The 25,200-nt window shown below is 45.2% G+C and overlaps 1 protein-coding gene across 1 annotated transcript in view; it reads right to left on the bottom strand.

Annotated features, from left to right (window-relative positions):
- Window positions 1-17,250: 17,250 nt before the first annotated feature.
- The window catches only part of LOC124720127 (zinc finger protein 99-like), a 258,728-nt gene continuing 250,778 nt past the window's right edge, over window positions 17,251-25,200 (bottom strand). The window contains exon 9 of the transcript XR_007006073.1: window positions 17,251-17,355. The gene's annotated coding sequence lies outside the window, so the exon portion shown is untranslated. The remainder of the gene's footprint in view (window positions 17,356-25,200) is intronic.

The following is a 25,200-nucleotide window of genomic DNA, read 5'->3' as shown; positions in this document are numbered from 1 at the left end:
ATCAGAAAAATAGTCAAACTAACTTCAGACGAAGAACTCGAGACAGGAGCCAACACGCAGCTATCAACAAGTGGCCTTGGAAGCCCTAACAATTTTTACTACACTGCTATGGGAGGAGATTTTCAGATTGTACCGTCGACTTCACCAACTGTGAAAGAAGAAAGTTTGATTGATGACCTCTCTCGTCTTTCTGCCACGGTGCTAGGTAACTTTTTAATTTCACCGAAGATTATTTTGACTTTTCTATATGCTGAGTCAGTCATTCCGACAGCCTTTTCTTTTTTGATTGCTTCACATTTTTCATGCAGCCATTTCGTCTTAGCTTCCCTACACTTCATATTTATTTCATTCCTAAGCGACTGTATTCCTGACTTTCCCTGAATATTTTCGTACTTCTTTCTTTCATCAGCCGGCTGTGGTGGCCGAGCGGTTCTAGGCGCTTCATTCCGGAACCGCGCTGCTGCTACTGTCGCAGATTCGAATCCTGCCTCGGGTATGGATGTGTATGATGTCCTTAGGTTAGTTAGGTTTAAGTAGTTCTATGTCTAGGGAACTGATGACCTCAGATGTTAAGTCCCATAGTGCTTAGAGCCATCTGAACCATTTTTTTTTCATCGATCAACTGAAATATTTGTTCTGTTACTCATGGTTTCTTTGCAGTTACCTTCTTTGTTCCTATGTTTCTCTTTCCAGGTTCTGTGGTTGCCAGTTTAGACATGTCCATTCCTCTTCAACTGTGCTGCCTACTGGACTATTCTTCATTGCTGTATCTACAGCCTTCTCCTCCTCAGTACACTTTACAATCCAAAATCTGATTTCGTAATATCTGTCAGACCATGATGTAATCTAACTGAAATCTTCCCATATCATCTGGCCTGTTCCAGGTATACCTATTCCTCTTGTGAGTCTTAAACAGAGTATTCGCTATTACTAGCTGAAATGTACCCCCCCCCCCCCCCCCTGTGGGACTGGAGGTTAGAATAGGGCCAAGGTATTCCTGCCTGTTGTAAGAGATGACTAAAAGAAGTCTCACACCTTTATGTGATGATCCCCTGTAGGGTTTGACCTCCATTTTTCTAAATTTTCCCGAAGAGTGAGCCAATTGCAGAAGGGCGCCTTATATGGTGCATCGTGTCCATCGTGCAATGAGATCTTTAGCCCACTTTCTCACTGTGGCATTTCAGTCCCGCTCATACTCCATCTCTAGGGCGAGGACACCTTCCGGGGTGTGTTTTCCTCCACCCACTATGCAGTGTCATTTTCGGCGCCGACGATGACCTTGGAATTCTTTGCACCTCATATCCAGCACAAAAGCCAATCTGTTGTTGTGGGACCGCCATGTACCCTGTTGTTGTAGTCCCCTGACTACACAGGGATCGCTCTGATGATGCCTGCACTGTTAACTCCCCATGTATTCCAAGGAGTAGATGCCTGTCACCCTTGGGTATCTGGGCTCCTGGCAGTGGCCATCTTGCCAGGTGGACTTCCCTGCTGCTGGTTGGCGCCTGTGGGGAGGGCCCCTGGTCAGAGTGGGTGACATCAGGGCAGATGACATGCGATGAAGCATGCTACATCATTACTTGGTGGTGATCAAACACCAGCAGTCTCTAAGCATTCCAAGTCTCAGTGCAATTCAAGGGAGTATGATCCCAAATCGTACCCCTCCCTGGCCACACCATGGGAGGAACACCAGGCTAAGGATGGCAGCAAACCTTATTTGCCCCAGTACCTCATATGTGTGGGAGCTGATAGGGATTCCTTTGTCTCAATGAAGCCTCCGTTTTTGTAGAGCATTTAGAGGATAAGTTCGGGGAGGTGGAGGGCTTGTCCAAAATGCAGGCAGGGTCAGTATTGATAAAAACGGCATCCTCTGCCCAGTCACGGGCATTACTCAGTTGTGACAAGCTGGGGAATGTTTCCATTACCATCACGCCTCATATGAGCTTAAATATGGTCCAGGATATTATATTCCACAGGGACCTTCTTTTGCAGTCTGACAACGAGCTGCGCGCCAACTTAAGAGTGACGAGGAGTTCATTTCGTCCATCGGGGTCCAAGGGATAATCATGTTGCCACTGGTGCCTTCATCTTGGCCTTTGAGGGTGACACATTGCCTGAGAAGGTCAAGGTCATCGTCTACTGCTGTGATGTCAAACCATATATCCCTCCCACAAAGTGCTGCTTTAAGTGCTGGAAGTTTGGCCATATGTCTTCCCACTGTACTTCCAAGATCACATGTCAAGATTGTGGACTTCCATCCCATCCCAATACTCCATGTGCCCCACCTCCCATCTATGTCAGCTGCAGAGAGCATCATTCCCCTTGTTCAACAGAGTGCAGGATTTTACAGTGAGAAAGAAAAATCATGGAATACAAAACCCTGGACCGACTGACCTAAACTGAGGCCAAGTGGAAATTTGAGTGCCTAGATCCTGTGGCTATGACCTCCTCTTACGCTGCCGCTATGAGAACAGTTGTAGCCCATCAGTTCCATGAGTTCCAGTTGGCTCTCAGAGGCGGAAGACTACACCTGTTCCCTTGATGGTGAGGGGCACTTCCCTCCATGTTGCTCCCACAGCACCTACCTCAGTAGTATCGTCCCCCCAACAATCGTGGACACCAGTCTCCACTTCTCAGCCAGAGATGCATAAGTCTTCTTTGGCTCCTCTCGCTATGAAGGGTCACTCCCTTCCCTGGATTCTGATAGGGGAAAGATGGCACCCAGCAGTGGCTGAAGTGTCTAAAAGCAGCTGGTTGTAGGGCTTCGTGATCATCCTCAGTCCCGCAGACTGAGTCAGTGAACCCCTCTCAGCCAGAGAAACCCAAGGATCAGCAAGAGGAATCCAGACAGAAGAGCCCCAAGACCAAGGGAATTGTGGTGACACCGACGCCACCATTGCCTAAAAGCTCTGCATCTGAGGATGAGGTGAAGATTCTGGTGTTTGCTGAGGACCTAGGTCTCACCAGACCCGCAGACACAATGGATATAGCCTGTTTAGGAAATAAGCCAGTGGCAGCAGCTGACCCTGAGGTGTAGACTGCCTCACTGTTTCATGCCTTCCCAGTCTCATGATTATGTCATCCTACAGTGGAATTGCGGCGGTTTCTTCCACTACCTCGCTGAGCTACGGCAACTGTTAAGCTTTACACCTGCTTTCTGCATTGCCCTCCAGGAAACCTGGTTTCCGGCATTGTGGACCCCTGCCCTTCACAGCTATAGGGGATATTACAAGAACTGTACCGAATATAACAGAGTGTCGGGTGGAGTTTGTGTTTATGACCTGAACTCAGTATGTAGTAAACCTGTGCCCCTTCAAACTCCTCTTTAAGCTGGGTCTGTCAGGATATGGACGAAGCAGGATATAACCATCTGCAACATACACTCCTGGAAATTGAAATAAGAACACCGTGAATTCATTGTCCCAGGAAGGGGAAACTTTATTGACACATTGCTGGGGTCAGATACATCACATGATCACACTGACAGAACCACAGGCACATAGACACAGGCAACAGAGCATGCACAATGTTGGCACTAGTACAGTGTATATCCACCTTTCGCAGCAATGCAGGCTGCTATTCTCCCATGGAGACAATTGTAGAGATGCTGGATGTAGTCCTGTGGAACGGCTTGCCATGCCATTTCCACCTGGCGCCTCATTTGGACCAGCGTTCGTGCTGGACGTGCAGATCGCGTGAGACGACGCTTCATCCAGTCCCAAACATGCTCAATGGGGGACAGATCCGGAGATCTTGCTGGCCAGGGTAGTTGACTTACACCTTCTAGAGCACGTTGGGTGGCACGGGATACATGCGGACGTGCATTGTCCTGTTGGAACAGCAAGTTCCCTTGCCGGTCTAGGAATGGTAGAACGATGGGTTCGATGACGGTTTGGATGTACCGTGCACTATTCAGTGTCCCCTCGACGATCACCTGTGGTGTACAGCCAGTGTAGGAGTTCGCTCCCCACACCATGATGCCGGGTGTTGGCCCTGTGTGCCTCGGTCGTATGCAGTCCTGATTGTGGCGCTCACCTGCACGGCGCCAAACACGCATACGACCATCATTGGCACCAAGGCAGAAGCGACTCTCATCGCTGAAGACGACACGTCTCCATTCGTCCCTCCATTCACGCCTGTCGCGACACCACTGGAGGCGGGCTGCACGATGTTGGGGCGTGAGCGGAAGACGGCCTAACGGTGTGCGGGACCGTAGCCCAGCTTCATGGAGACGGTTGCGAATGGTCCTTGCCGATACCCCAGGAGCAACAGTGTCCCTAATTTGCTGGGAAGTGGCTGTGCGGTCCCCTACGGCACTGCGTAGGATCCTACGGTCTTGGCGTGCATCCGTGCGTCGCTGCGGTCTGGTCCCAGGTCGACGGGCACGTGCACCTTCCGCCGACCACTGGCGACAACATCGATGTACTGTGGAGACCTCACGCCCCACGTGTTCAGCGATTCGGCGGTACGTCCACCCGGCCTCCCGCATGCCCACTATATGCCCTCGCTCAAAGTCCGTCAACTGCACATACGGTTCACGTCCACGCTGTCGCGGCATGCTACCAGTGTTAAAGACTGCGATGGAGCTCCGTATGCCACGGCAAACTGGCTGACACTGACGGCAGTGGTGCACAAATGCTGCGCAGCTAGCGCCATTCGACGGCCAACACCGCGGTTCCTGGTGTGTCCGCTGTGCCGTGCGTGTGATCATTGCTTGTAGAGCCCTCTCGCAGTGTCCGGAGCAAGTATGGTGGGTCTGACACACCGGTGTCAATGTGTTCTTTTTTCCATTTCCAGGAGTGTATATCTCCCTCCAGAAGGTGCGGTACCCATGAATGCATTGTCTGCACTGATTGATCAGTTCCCTAAACCTTTCCTACTTTTGGGAGATTTTAACACCCATAACCGCTTGTGGGTTTGCTTACTGGCCATGGCAGTGATGTCGAAAATTTACTGTCCCAACTCGACCTCTGCCTCTTAAATCCTGGGGCCAACACACATTTCAGTGTGGCTCATGGTAGTTACTCGGCCATTGATTTATGAATTTGCAGCCCAAGACTTCTCCCATCTATCCACTGGAGAGCACATGTCGACCTGTGTAGTAGTGACCACTTCCCCGTCTTCCTGTCACTCCCTTAGCGTCATGCCCATGGACGCCTATCCCAATGGGCTTTAAACAAGGCAGACTGGGTAGCCTTCACCTCTGCTGTCACCGTTGAATCTCCCCCACGTGCTGCCATCGATGTTGCGATTGAGCAGGTCACTACAACGATAATTTCTGCAGCTGAAAACTCGTTCTCTAGGGTGCCCCCTGTGAAAGACAGTTCCTTGGTGGTCGCTGGAAGTCGCTGAGACAATTAAGGAGCGTCAGTGGGCTGTAAAGCGACATAAGCGGCAGCCTTCCGTAGATCACCTAATAGCCTTTAAGCGGCTCTGTGCCCACGATTGCCTGCTTATAAAACGACGGAAACAGGAGTGTTGGGAGAGGTACTTGTCGACCATTGGGTGCCATACATCACATTCCCAAGTCTGGAAGAAGATCAGACGTCTTTTTGGGTACCAGACCCCAACAGGTGTCCCTGGCGTTAATGTCAGTGGCGTGCTCGCTACCGACGCAAACGCGATTACCGAGCACTTTGCTGAGAACTATGCTAGAGCCTCTGTGTTGGAGAACTACCCCACAGCCTTTTGCACCCTCAAACGGTGGATGGACAGGAAAGTCCTCTCGTTCACTACACACCACAGTGAACCCTATAACGCCCCATTTACAGAGTGGGAGTTCCTCAGTGCCCTTGCACATTGCCCCACATGGATGTTGGGCCAGATTAGATCCACAGTCATATGATTAAACATCTCTCATCTGACTACAAGTGATATCTGCTCGTCATCTTCAACTGGATCTGGTGCGATGGCGTCTTTCCATCGCAATAGTGGGATAGCACTATCATTCTGGTGCTAAAACCTGGTAAAAAGCCGCTTGATGTGGATAGCTATCGGCCCAACAGCCTCACCAACATTCTCTGTAAGCTGCTGGAGCGCATGGTGTGTCGGCAGTTGGCTCCATCTCAGGGTGGCTTACGCCAGGGTCGCTCTACCACTGATAATCTTGTGTCCCTCGAGTCTGCCATCTAAACAGCCTTTTCCAGACGCCAAAACTTGGTTGTCATCTTTTTTGACTTACGTAAATCATACGACACGACCTGGCGGCATCATATCCATGCCACATCGTATGAGTGGAGTCTCTGGGGCCCCCTCTCAATTTTTATCCGAAACTTCCTGTCGCTCTGTACTTTCCAGGTTCAAGTTGCTGCCTCCCAAAGTTCCCCCAGTATTCAGGAGAATGGCATTCCACAGGGCTCTGTATCGAGTGTATATTTTTTAGTGGCCATTAACGGCCTAGCAGCAGCTGTAGGACTGTCAGTCTCCCCTTCTCTATATGTGGGTGATATCTGCATTTTGTACTGCTCCGCCAGTACTGGTGTTGCTGAGCGGCGCCTACAGGGAGCCATTCACAAGGCGCAGTCATGGGCTCTAGCCCACAGCTTCCAATTTTCAGCCACGAAGTCATGTGTAATGCATATCTGTCAGCGTTGTACTGTTCATCTGGAACCTGAACTTTATCTTAGTGATGATCCAGACAGTGTAGTGGAGACATATCGATTCTTAGGACGCGTTTTCGAGGCCCAATTGACTTGGCTACCTCACCTTCGTCAGCTTAAGAGGGAGTGCTGACAGCATCTCAATGCTCTCCCCTGCCTGAGCAACACCAACTGGGGAGCAGATCGCCCTACGCTGCTGCAGCTCTACAGAGTCCTTGTTCAATCCTACCTTGACTATGGGAGTCTGGTTTACAGTTCGGAGGCGCCATCACCGTTGTGTTTACTTGATCCAGTGCACCACTGTGGCGTTCGCCTAGTGATGAGAGCTTTTAGAACAAGTCCGGTGACCAGTGTCCTGGAGGAGGCCGAAGTCCCTCTATTGCAGATACAACGTGCTCAACTGCTCACCAGCTATGTTGCGCACATTTGTAGTTCTCCTGAGCATCCGAATTACCATCTCCTTTTCCCACCTGTGGCAGTTCATCTCCTGCATTGGTGGCCCAGGTCAGCGCTGACAATTGTGGTTTGCATGCGATCCCTTCTCTCGGAACTGGAGTCCTTCCCTTTACCACCTCTATGTGAGGTCCATCCACGTACACCTCCATGGTGTGCTCCTTGGTCGAAGCTGCATCTGGACCCTTTACATGGCCCTAAGGACTCTATTAACCCATCCATCTTCACTGTCACTTCCTCTCGATTCTTGACGTGTTCTAATGCGCTGAAGTTGTTTATGCCGATGGCTCAATGGCTGACGTTAATGTTGGCTTCGCCTATGTCCACAGAAGCCATATTTAACAGCATTCGTCGCCCGCTGGCTGCAGTGTAGTCACTGCAGAGCTTGTGGTCATATCTTGTGCACTTCAGTACATCCCTTCCTGTTCTGGTGAGACGATTCTTCTCTGTTCAGACTCGCTGAGCAGTTTACAAGCTATCGACCAGTGCTACCCTCGGCATCCTTTGGTAGGAAACATCCAGGGTTCCATCTCTGCCCTTGAATGGTCCAGTCCTTCAGTGGTGTTTGCGTGGACCCCAGAACATGTCGGAATCCCAGGCAACGAACTTGCCGACAGGCTGGCCAACCAGGCTACACGGAAACCACTACTGGAGAAAGGCATCTCTGAAAGTGACCTGCGTTCTGCCTTACGCCGCTAGGTTTTTCGGCTTTGGGAGGTGGAGTGCCATAACAGCATGCCCAACAAAATGCATTTCATTAAGGAGGCTGTGAATGTGTGGAAGTCTTCCCTGCAGGCTTCTCACAGGGAATCAGTTGTCCTTTGTCGGCTCAGCATTGGCCATATGTGGCTCACACATGGTTACCTCCTCCATCGCAAGGACCCACCTCACTGTTACCGTGGCTCCCAAATGACAATCGTTCATTTCTTGCTGGACTGCCCACTTTTAGCCGCTCTGCGGCGGGCTCTTAACTTTCCCAGCCCCCTACCTTCGGTGTTGGGCGACAAAGACTCAACAGCAGCTTTAGTTTTACGTTTTATTTGTGAGGGTGTGTTTTATCATTTGATCTGAGTTTTAGTGCATCTCATTTGTCCCTCTATGTCGTTCAACCTAGGGCTTTTAGGGTGGAGGTTTTAATGTACTACAGAGTAGCTACATTCTCCTTTTTTATTCTCATGGTCAGCCAACCATGGTAATCTGCTTTCTTGTTTTTCGTTTCTTCTCCCTGTTTCTTTCATCTATCTGTGACTGTTCCTAAATTGAAATTATTATTAAATTGAAAACCTGTTGCCATAGTGGTTCATATAACTTGGTACCTAGATCCAGCAGCTGTGCAGTGTGGTATCTTTGTTTATGCTTTCAGGTTGCTGGACAAGTGGTGACTAACGTTAGTGGGGGAAATGAGTGGATGAGTGTGAGAATTACTTGCAGTTATGGATGAAAGTAGTCACAAGTAGTCATCAAGGCTCTTCAAAGAGGTTAGTTGTCTTAATCTACTTCCGAATGGCTACATTTATTAGAATCAGAGTTTATCTCCACAATTTATTGACTAAAGTCTGTGTTAAACATATTGTTTTCTTATTCAGTCTCAAACTATCATGTTAACTAAATGAGATATTTTATTCAAATGGTTCAAATGGCTCTGATCACTATGGGACTTAACATCTATGGTCAACAGTCCCCTAGAACTTAGAACTACTTAAACCTAACTAACCTAAGGACTTCACACAACACCCAGTCATCACGAGGCAGAGAAAGTCCCTGACCCCGCCGGGAATCGAACCCGGGCACTCGGGCGTGGGAAGCGAGAACGCTACTGCACGACCACGAGCTGCAGACAGATATTTTATTCATGCAGCTTTCTCATTAATTATGCAATGGTCTTTTTTTTGCATCACAGTCTTTAAAATTGGATTCACCTTGAAAATTAGCACATGCTTTCTTTTTTTTAAATTGTTTATAGTTTTCTCTTTTTTTGACAAACTTCTCAATGGTGTAGATACATAGATACCTAGTCTCTTTTCCAGCTAATCAACTCAATTTCTTTTATCCTACTGAAAGGAGCACAATCCTACAGAAGTATGGGTCACTATATCACGAACTGTTCAGTGTATTAACCAGTTTTTCAAAATTTTATTTTATTTTGTATCGAATTACTCCTTCAGCAATACAGTTTTCTGTTTACACTGCGCTGTGATGTCATAATTCGTTCTACAACTATCATGCTTTACCTTGGAATCAACTGTGAGGGCGTGCCCCTCCCTTATTGTCTGAAATCTAATAGAAGATTGGAATTATGTGTTAAGTGTTAGTGGAAGATAGTGCTGCCAAATGTAACTGACAACACAACTTTTTGTCTGTTATGTACTATCTGACATGAAGATTTTATAAGTGAGTTTTGTGACCTAGTGCGTACAAGGCCAGAAAGAATCTGCCTCCAGAGAGGAATTTACAAATGTAGAGTTTGAAAATTTATTTAATGAGAGTTATGAATTTTCCATTACATTAAGCAACAAGTTCGGTGTAATAGAAGATGAGGGTTACATGGACTGATGAAAGGGGCAATTATTCAACGCTGGTACTTATTCAGACAGTAATAGATATACATGGAAGATGATGGTAACAGTAATAGGACTATCACAGAAAATGACAAATTAAATCAAAATATTTGTAAACGCCTTCCAGAGGATACTACATCCCCATGTGAAAGACTCTTAGTCATCACAGTGAAATCAAGCAACGAAGCATATGCTTGGTAAATGCCCATGCTCCCACTAACACTGCTTGCAAGAAAAATCCTAAGGGTGTAAAAGATATTCGGGAAATACTAGAGTAACCTATAACGAACATTCCAAGCTGAAAGGAAACTGCGTGATACTGGAAAAACTGCATTTTTCGAAACCTGTAGGACTCTATCGATCCCAGGCTCTCACACCGATTTTACGAAAAATGTGAGATATGTAATCCAACCCATCAAAAGTGAGGCACCTGGAGAGTATGGCACAACTGCAGAAATGTTAAAGACAGGATGAGATAACCTCGCAAGAAGAATTTACGCACTCTTAACAGGAATATGGAGAACTGAAACCATTCCAATGGACTATACGTCCGTTGTATAAAGAAACGCTGTAGAGCAGACCCCAGCAGCTACAGAGGACTATGTCATCTCCAAGCCCCGGGCTCAGGCAGTCAGGTGGCAGTTACTGCTTCACAGTCTGGGGATGGCACACATAGTTGCATCATAAATAAAGCGAGGACTAGGATGGACTATACGTCAGAGTATGGCCAATGTATGCCGATAACTATGGACTGGACCTCAGGGCTTAACTGGCGCGCCCATTACTGAGGCTGTGGAAGGGTTCAAAAGAGATAATGACTTTTCTGTCACCATTTCCATGCAGTTTTCCCCTTTGCTTGTCCTTCTCCCCTTTTCATACTACGACAAAAACACTCCCACACTTGTGATGCTCAGGCTTTGTTTCTAGGACCACCTTTTTATCCCCTTTCTCACAGTTTAACTTTGCTTACTTTGGCTGAGTCACTTCTTCAGTGGTATCAACATGACTACTATGGACCCACAGGTTCAACGAAAGTTAGGGTGAGATTTGGGTGACTCTATATCTGAGGTGAATGGACATACACTGATTGCTATCCCAATTAGGTAGGTAGCTGATGTGCTAGTTCCTATGGTGACGAGTCAGTGGTAGTGTCCACTCTGAGATTTTTTTCACATGATCAAGCAGGTGTTCCATTGTCACGTGACAATTTTGTGCTGCTAGCATCCGGTGCAGGGAAGAGAGAAGGGTCGAATCTAGCATACTATTCAAGTAGATTTTTTCCTTGGATAAGATGTCAAAGAGTATGTCTGGAAAGTAATCGCTGTTGAGTGTGGTACTGGGTATAGTGGCAGGTAACCAGAAAGTAGCTGCTGAGATGTCACATTGTGTATCATTTATCAGCAGTCCTATACCTCCAGCTCTTTTCGCAGCACACCACCGAAATGACATTGTTCGTATCAACTACTGGTTCTGGTACTCAGAAAACCCTTTTTTTTAAGGAATTCAGTTTAACTTTGTAAAAACTTTCTGGGCCAGTCAGTTTCAGGCATCTGAGAGTGGAACTCAGTAGTGTACTGGCATGACAGGGATTGCGTGTTTTCGTTTTGTGAGACAGTCAGTGAATTTCCCACCTTGGCACTCCAGTATTTCCGTGGCGGAGAGTAGTATTTCCTCAAACCCATCTTCATTTTGAAGGACTGAACTGATCCAGAAATCATAAATTATAAAGAAACTTTAATACTTAAGGGACACGCTAAAATGTTTTAGATATACACTCACACATTCTCATTTTCTGTTAATTTACTTGTTATTACAAGTCTGCCCAACTACTTCAAAATAATAAATCGCTGTTTCCCTTTTACATTAAATTAGACATACGAGGGTTCTACTAAGTTGTAAAATTTCCGCTGAAAATTCTTTTTAACCTGTTCGTAAACCAAATGTATCCTGCAACATAAACATAAACACAAACATAACTATAATGCGTACTCATAAATGTCCTTAATAAGAAACATGGCCTAGTTCTTTCTCTAATTTTCTCCAACCACTTCCCTTTCCCATCAGAAGGAACTGCCGGTAATTTAGGCAGTGCTTCCAACTCGCACTGAAATGGACGAACTCTTCCTACATACACCACAGTATTTCAGGTCAGGAGTTGTAATCTGGCATCAACTGGCGACGTCATGTCGAGTACCTGATAAAGTCATTGGCAACGCGAAATGAGCGTTTTCGTTATTCAAATGGTTCAAATGGCTCTGAGCACTATGGGACTTAACTTCTGAGGTCATCAGTCCCATAAAACTTTGAACTACTTAAACCTAACTAACCTAAGGACATCACACACATCTTTTCGTTATTCCTTATGACACGTAAGGGTTAGATAACACTACCCATTGCCCAACGTGATAGATACATCATTTCACCCTTTTGTTTTGGGTGCCTTCCTGTCTTTCTAGAGTCTTTGTATTCATCTTTGCAGCCTGCTCTCAGATAGTTTTACGTTCAGACTACATCTCCTGATCGGATAGGTTAATATAATTCTAAAGGAGAAGTCTTTTGTTTTTTTGTTTTTTGCTGGAAATGATGTCGAAAGAGTATAGGCCTTTGTCTTCGTGGATTTTCGAGCTATACATGGGCTTGATGAATGGTAGGAAGGATTCACAATTATCATGGCTAGTATTTACATAGTAAATTAACATTTTGCCCACTGCCCCTTGAAGTCTTTCAATTCTGCTGTTCAGCTACAGGTGTGATGCATTAGTTCGTAACTTTTTTATGCGTAATAGTTACCATAAAATTAGTGCTTTGGTCAGTCATTGATGTTCCAAATTTCAACAAGTATCGATTAACCATAGCATGCATCACTGTGTCCGACTGTTGATTTGGTATAGTGATCATGGCCAAGTAATATGAGAAAGATTATAGTTAATACATATCGATTCCCTGTTGGGATTTGTGTGATGGGGTCTAGGATACCCAGTCCAATCATTCGGAATGGTCTATTCACCTTTGTAATGGGATTTAATGACTACTCATCTCAGCTCTTTGAGTGCAAAGAGTGCAGTTCTTTACATAACGCTCCAAATCTTGTTTACTTTTGGCCACCAGAAATTTTCCACAATGCTGCATGCAGTTGTGCTTCATCCAGTGTCTGCTAATATGGACTCGTCAGTCTGTATCAATAATTCGTTTAGAAAGCTTTCAGGCATGACTATCCATCAGATTCAACATGTTGGCTTGTACAGGCCTTCATTATCAAAGCTGCATTGTATATTTGCCTCATCAACTGCTGAGAAATCGGGACAGCGGCCTGGCCCCTGTGCCAGTCTTCCACGTTGGCTCTAATACATTCTACGGCATATGCTTTGCAATTCAATACATCTGCATCCCTGTGAGATTTCTCTGGATGATATACAACCTCAAAATCAAATTGGCTTGGCTGTAAAGCCCATGGGTCAAACGATCGGTCGGATCGTTTAATCTCAGAGGTCATTTTGACGCTGTCTAGTCTGTTAACAACTTAAAATGTTGTCCATAAAGATTGGGGCGGAAATAAATGATGCCAAAAATTAATGCAAGCATTTCTTTTCTAGCAGTTGAATAGCTTTCCTTGAGATTATAGAGCTGTCTAGAAGCACATGCTGTTGGTTGTTTTCATCATCTATATCTCGGCTTAAAACACAGCCTAGGGCAGTGTTGCTTGAGTCATAACATTGTGTAAACAGTTTCTGATAGTCAGAAAAAGTAAGGGTGGGACCGCTGGTAAATTATTCTTTTAACTGCGCAAATACCACCCAGAAATCTGGAGTCAAATGAAAGTATATTTCCTTATTTTGCAAATACACTATGTGATCAAAAGTATCCGGACACCTGGCTGAAAATGACTTACAAGTTCGTGGCGCCCTCCATCGGTAATTCTGGAATTCAGTACGGTGTTGACCCAGCCTTAGACTTAATGACAGCTTACACTCTTGCAGGCATACGTTCAATCAGGCGCTGGAAGGTTTCTTGGGGAATGACAGCCCATTCTTCATGGAGTGCTGCACTAAGGAGAGATATCGATGTCGGTCGGTGAAGCCTGGCACGAAGTTGCCGTTCCAAAACATCCCAAAGGTGTTCAGTATGATTTAGGCCAGGACTGTATGCAGGCCAGTCCATTACAGGGATGTTATTGTCGTGTAACCACTCCGCCATAGGCCGTGCATTATGAACAAGTGCTCAAATGTGTTGAAAGATGCAATCGCCATCCCCAATTTGCTCTTCAAAAGTGGGAAGCAAGAAGATGCTTAAGACATCAATGTAGACCTGTGCTGTGATAGTGCCAACCAAAACAAAAAGGGGTGCAAGCCCCCTCAAAATGGCTCTAAGCACTATGGGACTTAACTTCTGAAGTCATCAGTCCCCTAGAACTTAGGACTACTTTATCCTAACAAACCTAAGGACATCACACACATCCATGCCCAAGGCAGGATTAGAACCTGCGACCGTAGCGGTCGCGCGGTTCCGGACTGAAGCGCCTAAAACCACTCGGCCACTCCGGCCAGCTGGAAGCCCCCTCCATGAAAAACATGACTACACCATAACACCACCGCCCCCGAGTTTTACTACTGGCACTACACACGCAGGCAGATGATGTTCACCAGGCATTCGCTATACCCACACCCTGCCGTCAGATCGCTACATTGTGTACCATGATTTGTCACTTCACAAAACGTTTTTCCACTGTTCATTCATTCAATGTTTATGCTCGTTACACCAAGCGAGGCGTCGTTTGGCCTTTACCGGTATGACGTGTGGCTTATGAGCAAAATGGTACAAATGGCTCTGAGCACTATTGGACTTAACATCTGAGGTCATCAGTCCCTTAGACTTAGAACTGCTTAAACCTAACTAACGTAAGGACATCACATACATTCATGCCGAAGACAGGATTTGGACGTCCGACCGTAGCAGCAGCGCTGTTCCGGACTGCTCGGCCACAGCGGCTCCTGATGTAGATTGGAATTCCTGTGTGATGGTCTGGGTAGATGTCTGCCTATTACACATTACATCCCTCTTCAACCATCGGCAGTCTGTCAGCCAACAGACAAGGTCGGCCTGTATACTTTTTTGCTGTACATGCCCCTCCACGTTTCCACTTCACTATCACATTGGAAACCGTGGACATAGGGATGTTTAGGAGTGTGGAAATGTCACGTGCAGACGTATGACAGTAGACACACCCTATCAGCTAACCACGTTCGAAGTCCGTGGGTTCCACAGAGCGCCCCTTTCTGCTCTCTCACAATGTCTAATGGCTACTAAGGTCGCTGATATGGAGTACCTGGCCGTAAGCGGCAACAGAATGCACCTAATATGAGAAACGTATGTTTTTTTGGTGTGTTCAGATACTTTTCATCACATAGTGTACTTCAGTAGTTTTGCTACCGCTGCAAATTTTGAAATGTATCGTCTGTAACTACTAGTGATCCAAAGATATGACTGTAACGCCTTTACTGTGGTTGGCATGGGTCGGTTCATACACTGTCTTGCCCAATAATGTGGCCTAAATAGTGGAAATCCTGTAATACTCACAATCAGTGTGGTGTCACCTGAAGGGTGAGCTGCCGAAGCAAGCTTGGTACCTCACAACACAACCAGAAGAGAAGATAGCCGCTGCAAGCTGCACTTGACGAATGAGCGGGACTGGCATAGCCGTGCACAGACATGTTTCGCTACGCCGCCACAACAGCCCTTCTACTTACAGTCGAGCACAATACCGCTCAGCCCTGTTCCTGAGCATCGACTAAGACGACAGCACCATCTCCTAGCAGTCCATCTGTCTGTACTGTATTTAAGCACGAATCTACTTGAAAGTTATTGTTAAATGTAGTCTGAATGAGAGACCTGTATCAAGTGATACATTATTGTTCAGAGACAGCTGAAAATACTTATGTCATTCCTATGTAAACTGATTGTACTACATAGTTAAGTACTCGTACTTCTTCTTATCTTTGCTACAATAAAGTGAACTAATATTTTGTGTGTATAGTATCCACTTGGTCTCTTCCTGGAGCGAAGCAAAGAACCCACCATTGTACTGATGAGTATATTTTCGTCCAGTAGAACGTGAAGTGGCGATCTTCTAAATTCAGGCTCAGGTGAGCTAAACATAACAGTTCAAACACCTCTCGTAGAGGTGCTCTTGGATATCCTTGGAGGAAACAATGATATCATTCAGATAGACCATGTATTGTTTTCGTTCCAGATCTCATAATACCATCTCTAACAAGCTTTGGAAAGTGACTGGTGCATGTTTTAAACTGATAGGCATGTGTCTGATCCAGTTCTCCAATCTCCGGTGGGAATTCTACAACACACAAGTATTAATTGGCAGATCAACTTCTATATTCCTGCCTTCCTGTAACTTTAAGTATTGAGGCTCATGAGTCGAATGTAAGAGACTTTATACACCGTTTGATTTCCTTATGCTGTATCCTGGGTGTTTGTCGTGATGTTCAGTTCTTTCAGCAGTAAAACCAAGATGAAACAATATGCCATCCAGCTACACTATGCACTTTTGTAGGCTTTTTCACGGTGTTTAACTAGCAAGTCCAGCTCAAGACTGGTATTGTACCTTATGCCTACGCTAGGCAGAAGTTCCACACACACCTGGGAATATCTTCTTACCACTCAGAAACCAAACAACGCTGAACCAAGCAAGTGACTACTTTTACCACCTATACAACTTAGTCTACTGTGCTGTAGGTTCAGATTAGTGGCATCAAGTACGTTCTGATGACGAACACCCTGATTTCATCTTCCATATATGCATGCAGACATTTAAGAATGGGGTGTCCCACCTGTCTGCAACTTTGACAGTTAAGTTTCAAGCACCCATTGTTCTGCTTTCTCCAGAGTGGTCTAATCAGCACGATTATAATCTGTTAATCCATTCGTATTAATATTCAGTTTTTGATATGGTCAACAAAACCTGCAACCAATTCTCCTTGTTTTGTGGTATACCATTAAATTGCTCACAATAATATCTAGAAGCAATCTTCTGTAACGTTCTACTAACCACTCTTGAAATCATGCAAAGGACTGAGCATCTCTAAAATTTTCATTGCACTCTACATGTTCTAGCATCCCCTGTTAATTTTAAGCGAGTCAAGCTTAAAAACTGCTCATTCCTCTAGTATCCCTAACGTTGCAGCTGTATGTAAACTATCAAAAATGACAAAAACATCTTCCCACACCTGCCCAAAAATGGGACTACCAATGAGGCAGTACCTGCCTTATTACTGGCAGAGACATGCTAGAAGTTGTCTGTTCCCTCTTTCGTCCTTTGTGAGAATTCTTTCTGTCAGCAAAGCTTCATTATCTTTTTGAAACTTCACTATTTTCTTACATAACCCAATTTTCTTGACTTTAGTTGATCAACATTATCAAGCAAGAGACAGATGGCCTCTTGCACTGTCACTTTCTCACAGGTGGACATTGTTGCTTACCACTACCACAGGCGTACAACAAATAACACAGACAGAAAAAAGGAAAGAAAAAAACATAATGTGGCAACTCCCCCCCCCCCCCAACAACCCTAAAGTAGCTTGGCACTCACTTGAAATCTTGTGCTGAGTGGTAATTCTGCTGCATCTTCTTCGTTTTTGCTGTTCTTTACTCCACCATTAAGTGTGCAACAGTTGTTTCTGGCAGTAAGTGTAATGGAGTGTTGTTTCCGGAAGGTGTGGGCAAGTGGTTCTCTGCTGGAGGTGGATGAAGGTGCAGTTCAATATGTGTTGAAATGACAAACATGAATTTTAAGACAAATATAAAAGAATGTATTAGATGTTGCAAGGTTGATGTTAATCACTGTACATTTGCAGAACATGTTAAACAATATATCCAGGTACATGTATAGAGTAAGACATTAATAAATAATAGAAACAAAGGTATCATCTTAATACAAGGAAACTATCACATTGAGAAAGGTATACACACACACACACACACACACACACACACACACACACATATATATATATATATATATATATTGTGCTGAAAATGGTGTTCAGTGCTACACACAAAAGTACAAATTCACCACCAATTCAGCAACTTCATCTGTAGATAAATATTAACTCAAAGTAAATAATAAAATGTATATTGAACAAAATGTGCCTAGGTCAGGACTCTGCAACTTACTTGTACAGTAGCAAAATATTTAAGTTGAAAGTGATGCATAGAAATGTAAATGTGAGTGTCTTTCAAGTAAGTCACTGATGATGACTTAATGAACTGAAGTGAAACAAGTCTGGCACAAGAAATATTGCTTTTATTCAGTTGTAAGAGTTTATGCTAACTAAAGTCATTCCTACAGTATTAATAGCAGCTGAGGATTCGCAAAGCAACAACATTAATCCTATGACTATTCAAACAGGTCCTCTGTACAATGTCTTACATTGATCCTATTTTATGTGTATACACTAAACTTCAGAACAATTTAAGATACTGAACTTTTATAACAACTCTTCATTGCAGACTGACTGCATTTGTATGTGTCCTGTCAGTGAGTGGATATCTGCCATGTGCTTTACCTATAACTGAGCCTTTGTAACCAATTCATTTCATATTCCTATAAATTTGTTGCACTCAGGTATTACTGTTAGTTGACCAATTCCTAGAAAAACGTATTCCTATTGTATCATAGGACACTGCTTTTTGAATTTTTTGAAGTTAACAGATTTAAATTTTTGTACATTTAAACAAGTTGCCAATCTCTGCACAACTTTGATATGTTATCACATTCTGACTGGATATTTGTTAATATTTTAAAAATAGTACAACTTTATAGAGGACTACATAATCCGCAAAGAGTGTGAGCTTATCATTAATACTGTCTGTCACATCATTTCACTGTCATATGCCAGCAAAGGTTTAAAATCAGTATTAATTCCTATTCCTTAAAATGACAGGTGTGCATGGAGTGTGGCAATAGAGATATGATTAGGGTCCATTTCATACCGGAATATACAGAGAATGTAGTGTTTCAAACTATGAGCCTTTTCAGAAAACACATAACTTTCTTCAACAATATTAACTGTCAAAATGTTTATATATATGCCTCCAACTAGACTGTCGATATTATCCACATTGACAACTTCCTAACATAATTTCAGCAATCCCAAAATCAAGCTGACATTTTAATTACAATTTTATATAATATTGACAATCATTGAATGCTTAAACTGACCAGTCAGAAACACAAAATACTGCTACACTTGGCATCCATTTCTAGGGAACAACAGCCAACCGACTGTGAATGATTAATGTGACAGAACATATTTGGATAGTGAACATTATGCGTGAAATTTGGAAACCGTAAATAAACTGAATTAGTGTAACAGGAAACATTTTGGACAGTGGATTTTATGAGTGCATTTTTAAATTAGCCATTGAACAATATGTAATTAATATTGCAAGAAGTATTTGAGCAGTGAATATTGTCTTTGAATTTGAATATAGCCTGTGAACCGTAAATTATTAGTATGGCAGGAAACATTTTGTATAATAAGTACTACATGTGAACTTTGTAAATTGCCATTGAAGAATTCGTAGTTGCTATAGTAGGAATCGTTTCGAATGACTAATAAAACAAGAGGCAGAGTTGATTATGTTGAACATTGAACATTAGGAGAAACTTTGAACTTGGACTGGTACTAAGGGTTATGTTGTTATGAACACTGACATTGAATATCTTTGAATGTGACATACGTTGATGTCAGTAATAGACAGCAAACATTAATGGAGGATATTTATTGTGGGCTGATATGGAATATTCACTATTACTGCACTACTGGCCATTAAAACTGCTGCACCAAGAAGAAATGCAGATGATAAATGGGTATTCATTGGACAAATATATTATACTAGAAATGACATTTGATTACATTTACATGCAATTTGGGTGCATAGATCCTGAGAAATCAGTACCCAGAACAACCACCTCTGGCCTTAATAACGGTCTTGATACACCTGGGCATTGAGTCAAACAGAGCTTGGTTGGCGTGTACAGGTACAGCTGCCCATGCAGCTTCAACACAATACCCCAGTTCATCAAGGGTAGTGACTGTTGTATTGTGACGAGACAGTTGCTTGGCCACCAATGACCAGACATTTTCAATTGGTAAGAGATCTGAAGAATGTACTGGCCAGGACAGCAGTCGAACATTTTCTGTATACAGAAAGGCCTGTACAAGACCTGCAACATGTGGCCGTGCATTATCCTGCTGAAATGTAGGCTTTCGCAGGGATCGAGCCAGGGTAGAGGCACAGGTTGTAACGTCCACTGCTGAAAGTGCCGTCAATGTGAACAAGAGGTGACCGAAACATGTAACCAATGGCACCCCATACCATCACGCCAGGTGATACGCCAGTATGGTGATGACGAATACACACTTCCAATGTGCGTTCACCATGATGTCGCCAAACATGGATGCGACCATCATGATGCTGTAAACTGAACCTGGATTCATCCGAAAAAATGACGTTTTGCCATTGGTGCACTCAGGCTCGTCGGTGAACACACCATAGCAGGCGCTCTTGTCTGTGATGCAGCGTCAAGGGTCACATGGTCTCCGAGCTGATAGTCTATGGTGCTGCAAACGTCATCGAACTGTTCGTGCAGATGGTTGTCGTCTTGTAAACGTCCCCATCTGTTGACTCAGGGATCGAGACGTGGCTGCACGATCTGTTATGGCCATGCGGATAAGATGCCTGTCATCTCGACTGCTAGTGATACGAGGCCGTTGGGATCGAGCATGGTGTTCCGTACTACCCTGCTGACCCCACCAATTCCATATTCTGCCAACAATCATTGGATCTCGACCAACGCGAGCAGCAATGTCGCGATACGATAAACCGCAATGCTACAATCCGACCTTTCTCAAAGTCAGAAACGTGATGGTACGCATTTCTCCTCCTTACGCGAGGCATCACAACAACGTTTCACCAGGCAACGCCTATCAACTGCTGTTTGTGTATGAGAAATCGGTTGGAAACTTTCCCCATGTCAGCATGTTGTAGGTGTCACCACTGGCGCCAACCTTGTGTGAATGCTCGGAAAAGCTAATCATTTGCATATCACAACATCTTCTTCCTGCCGGTTAAATTTCGCGTCTGTAGCACCTCATATTCGTCGTGTAGCAATTTTAATGGCCAGAAGAGTAGGAACTGTGCGAATGAATGTTTATTGACACATTGTTAATCTGGTGATGGTGTGAAAACTACAAGTGAAGCTGGGGAAATGAAGACAACGTGATCATTGGATGGTGCAGACAGCTTTGAGATTGGCGACAGCAGAGGAGTGTTACCGTCGGCTAATGGTGATCCAGCTGACAAATCAAATCGCCGTGACGCTGTGACAGCTTGGTGGCAATGGCGGCTCTTGGCAGACAGCGTGCGTGACTTTGACTGTGGACAGTAGCAGTAGGCAGACTACTGGCAACTACCGGGGGTGTAGCCAGGTTAGTAGAAATGGCGAATGATTTTTGCAGTGATTAACGTAAGTTATACTTACAAGCTTATTAAAGGATGTTTTATAAGTAACTGCTATTGCCAGTCAGGCAAGATGAGTTCAGTTAATGAAAATGCTGGTGATGATATTGTCACATATGGAAGTGTTGTTAACAGTGAAAACAACATTAATGAGTTAATTAGTAGTGACAGTAATAATTCATTTTCATAAACTAATGTCAGAGTATAGAGTATGATGACATCGTTTTGGCAAGCAAGTAGCATTTTTTCACCGATATATGGGCGTTTAATGAAATTTTGTTATAACTTCCTGTGCCATTTTAGGACTTATGGTTTATGGACTGTTGCCATAGAGTAAAAAGAGCAACACGAATGATGTTAGTGAAAATAAGGGAAATCAAATGCCCTTTCTTTCTTTGGGCCTTGTCCTGCGCTATCGCGGGGTCGGCCATTGTTGTTATGGATTTGGCAGTGTTACTTGCAGAGGGTGGCTAGATGTCCTTCGTGCTGCCATCCAAACCCTCCTGGGACGTAAGTAGTGTACCCCAGCTGTGTGCGTGTAGTGTAAGCCATGAAATAGTGCAAACATGTTCAAATGTCTGTGAGACGTGTAACTGAGGTGGAACGTGGGGACCAGCACAGTATTCACCTAGCAGGATTTGGAAAATCGTCTAAAAGCCACATCCAGGCTGGCTGGCATACCAGCCCTCGTCAGTAATCCGCCAGCCGGATTCTATCTGGGGCTGGTGCGCCTACCTGAGTCCAGGAAACAGCACATTAGTGCTCTTGGCTACCCTGCCAGGTGGCAATGAAATGCCCATACCGTGAAAAATAATTAAGATGGGTAGTAATATCAATACACACTCATGGTCGAAAAAAAAACGGAACACTGTGTCTGGCTCGAATAGGGTGTTCATCTCCACAGTACATGCACATTAGTATGTTTTGAAGAAATGGTTAGCATTTCAGTCACCTCAGTTCAGTATGTGTCTTGTCACCTAGCAGATACAGGGTCTGCCAGGGGTCCCCATAACTTGCATCATGCGTGATTTCATCCTGTGGTATAAACCTCCATGTTGCATTCACCTGGCTCGAAAGTTTGCATATGATTGTTGGCACTGGGTCACAGTGCTGCACCTGTCATTTCACCATATCCTACATATTTTATATTGGCGACAAGTCTAATGATCCGACGGCCCAAGGTAAAAGGACTTTCTGTGACACCAACAAGGCACATGTTTGTGCATCAACATGTGGTCATGCATTGTCTTGTGGAAAAATGGTTCTGGGATGTTGCGCAAAAAGGGTATAGCTACAGGTCACAGGATGTCACTCAAGTAGGTCACACTGGTCACAGTACCCTGAACAAGCACCAGCTGTGATTTTGGTTGTACACAATAGCACCCCACACCATAAGTCCTTGAGTTGGTGCTGTGAGTCTTGTGCAAATGCAGGCACATAATATCAGTCTCTGTATTAGTCGCCAACCAAAATGCGGCCATCAGTTTCAAACAAACATTATCTGATGCCATTCCTGTTCAGAGTGACGTCATTAAATACACCATTGCTGTCTAGCATGTTTTTGCACATTCGTCAAAGCTAGGTGGAGAAGTGCACGGTGTGCACATAGCCCATGCCATAAGAAACGGCGACGGACTGTCGTTCTTGATAGTGTATGATGTGTTCCACGGTTGCACCAGAGCTGAGGAGGGAGCAGATCTGTCCTGTAATGCCATAAAGATGAGATGTCGATCTTCTTTAGGCGTGGTCTGGGTGGTCTGACCTAAAGCATCTTCTTGTGCCGTATGGCCTTCCGTTGACCACACTGTGCACACCCATTGAATTGCTGAAACACGTCGTCCCACAGAAGCAGCAATTTCCCAGATGGATACAACACATTCTCTCATGCCAATAATGAGCCATCTTTCAAGCTCAGTGATTTGATGGTGCATTCATGGATACATATCAATGTATCCTGCATGTCTGCTCATGTCATACAGATCGATTACCTTCGTTTTATAGCAACTACGTGAGCCAAAGGTACATTTTACCAGTGGGTGGTGTTGGGGGCATAATATCGATGTTGATCTTGGACCTGTGGACTGTCATTGTTCAGATGCTAATCATTCCTGCAGAAAAGACTTATGTACCTGTCCTGTGGACGTGAACGTTCTACGTTTAGTCGTTCAAGGTGTTCTGTTTTGTTCTTAACATTAATGTTCATAATTCTTTTTTAATTGTTTTGATCTCAAAGTTCTTTGAATATGCTTACTCGTTTTGGCTATTCGACGACCAGCTTCGGAATCTATAAAGGAATAAAAAATGTATATATCTACTACAATAAGAGATTAAAAACAAAGAAAAAAAATGAAAGTTCTTGGCAGATTGAAACTGTGTGCCGCACCGAGTCTCGACCTCGGGACCTTTGCCGTTTGCGGGCACGTGCACTACTTTCTGAGCTACGCAAGCACGACTCACGACAGGTCCCGTAACCTTAATTCCTCCCATATCTCGTCTCATACCTTCCAAACATCACAGAAGCTCTCCTACATACACTCCTGGAAATTGAAATAAGAACACCGTGAATTCATTGTCCCAGGAAGGGGAAACTTTATTGACACATTCCTGGGGTCAGATACATCACATGATCACACTGACAGAACCACAGGCACATAGACACAGGCAACAGAGCATGCACAATGTCGGCACTAGTACAGTCTATATCCACCTTTCGCAGCAATGCAGGCTGCTATTCTCCCATGGAGACGATCGTAGAGATGCTGGATGTAGTCCTGTGGAACGGCTTGCCATGCCATTTCCACCTGGCACCTCAGTTGGACCAGCGTTCGTGCTGGACGTGCAGACCGCGTGAGACGACGCTTCATCCAGTCCCAAACATGCTCAATTAGGGACAGATCCGGAGATCTTGCTGGCCAGGGTAGTTGACTTACACCTTCTAGAGCACGTTGGGTGGCACGGGATACATGCGGACGTGCATTGTCCTGTTGGAACAGCAAGTTCCCTTGCCGGTCTAGGAATGGTAGAACGATGGGTTCGATGACGGTTTGGATGTACCGTGCACTATTCAGTGTCCCCTCGACGATCACAAGTGGTGTACGGCCAGTGTAGGAGATCGCTCCCCACACCATGATGCCGGGTGTTGGCCCTGTGTGCCTCGGTCGTATGCAGTCCTGATTGTGGCGCTCACCTGCATGGCGCCAAACACACATACGACCATCATTGGCACCAAGGCAGAAGCGACTCTCATCGCTGACGACGACACGTCTCCATTCGTCCCTCCATTCACGCCTGTCGCGACACCACTGGAGGCGGGCTACACGATGTTGGGGCGTGAGCGGAAGACGGCCTAACGGTGTGCGGGACCGTAGCCCAGCTTCATGGAGACGGTTGCGAATGGTCCTCGCCGATACCCCAGGAGCAACAGTGTCCCTAATTTGCTGGGAAGTGGCGGTGCGGTCCCCTACAGCACTGCGTAGGATCCTACGGTCTTGGCGTGCATCTGTGCGTCGCTGCGGTCCGGTCCCAGGTCGACGGGCACGTGCACCTTCCGCCGACCACTGGCGACAACATCGATGTACTGTGGAGACCTCACGCCCCACGTGTTGAGCAATTCGGCGGTACGTCCATCCGGCCTCCCGCATGCCCACTATACGCCCTCGCTCAAAGTCCGTCAACTGCACATACGGTTCACGTCCACGCTGTCGCGGCATGCTACCAGTGTTAAAGACTGCGATGGAGCTCCGTATGCCACGGCAAACTGGCTGACACTGACGGCGGCGGTGCACAAATGCTGCGCAGCTAGCGCCATTCGACGGCCAACACCGCGGTTCCTGGTGTGTCCGCTGTGCCGTGCGTGTGATCATTGCTTGTAGAGCCCTCTCGCAGTGTCCGGAGCAAGTATGGTGGGTCTGACACACCGGTGTCAATGTGTTCTTTTTTCCATTTCCAGGAGTGTACCTTGCAGAACTAGCACTCCTGGAAGAAATGATATTGCAGAGACATGGCTTAGCCACAGCCTGGGGGATGTTTGCAGAATGAAATTTTCACTCTGCAGT

Source organism: Schistocerca piceifrons, chromosome 11 (assembly GCF_021461385.2).
Source record: "Schistocerca piceifrons isolate TAMUIC-IGC-003096 chromosome 11, iqSchPice1.1, whole genome shotgun sequence".
In the NCBI taxonomy this organism is placed as follows: domain Eukaryota; kingdom Metazoa; phylum Arthropoda; class Insecta; order Orthoptera; family Acrididae; genus Schistocerca; species Schistocerca piceifrons.
This window is presented reverse-complemented; position numbering and strand designations above follow the sequence as displayed.